This window comes from Sapajus apella, unplaced genomic scaffold (assembly GCF_009761245.1).
Source record: "Sapajus apella isolate SASKATOON/1434 unplaced genomic scaffold, GSC_monkey_1.0 scaffold54, whole genome shotgun sequence".
Lineage (NCBI taxonomy): Eukaryota > Metazoa > Chordata > Mammalia > Primates > Cebidae > Sapajus > Sapajus apella.
The window spans coordinates 3,221,940-3,223,061 of NW_022436994.1; positions in this window are offsets into that span (position 1 = coordinate 3,221,940).

Here is a 1,122-nt window from a genome sequence, read left to right on the forward strand (position 1 = left end):
GTACAGAATTGTATCCACCTACCTTTGTCTAATGCTAATGTCTTACCTAGTGTGATGGTTAATTGCAGATGTCAGTTTGACTAGCTGAAGGGTTATCTAGGTAGCTGGTAAAGCACTATCACTAGGTGTGTCTTTGAAGGTATTTCTGGAAGAGAAATCAATGGACTGCAGAGGATCCACCCTCACCATTGTGGGTAGGAACAACCCAATCTGCTGAGGTCCCAGATTAAAAAAAAAAAAAAAAAAAAGTGCAGAAAAAAAGGCAAATTCTTTCTGTCTTTTGTGGAGCTTCCCTTCTCTCCTTCCCTTGCACATCAGAACTCCAGGTTCTCTGGCGTGTGGACTCTGGAACTTATACTAGCAGGCCTCCAGTTTCTCAGGATTTCAGCCTCAGCTGAGAGTTACATCACTGTCTCCCCTCGCCCTGAGACTTTCAGACTTAGACTAAGCCACATTATCAGCTTCCCTGGGTCTCCAGTTTGCAGACTGCCCACTGTGGGACTTCTCAGCCTCAATAACCATGTGAGCCAATTCCCCCAATAAATTCCTTTTATATATCTATATCTAAGTCTAAACCTATATCCATACCCATATCCATGTCTATCTCATTGGTGCTTTTCCTTTGAAGAACTCTGACTAACACACATAACCATAGTACAGTTTAAAACGCTAAGAAATTAACTTGGGTGTAATGCTATTTGTTAAGCTACATATGTGGATTTCACCAATTTTTTCAATTATATAATTTTAAAATATTTTGGGGCCGGGCGCAGTGGATCACAACTGTAATCCCAGCAGTTTGGGAGGCTGAGGCGGGCGGATCACGAGGTCAAGAGATTGAGACCATCCTGGCCAACATGGTGAAACCGTGTCTCTACTAAAAATACAAAAAAAAAATTAGCCAGGCATGGTGGTACGTGCCTGTAGTCCCAGCTACTTGGGGAGGCTGAGGCTGGAGAATTGCTTAAAACTGGAAAATGGAAGTTGCAAGTGAACTGAGTTAGTGCCCCTGCACTCCAGCCTGGCGATAGAGGGAGACTTCATCTTAAAAAAATAAATAAAATTAAATATTTTAATAAAATTATTTAATTGTGGAAAAAACAACATAAAATTTACCAGCTT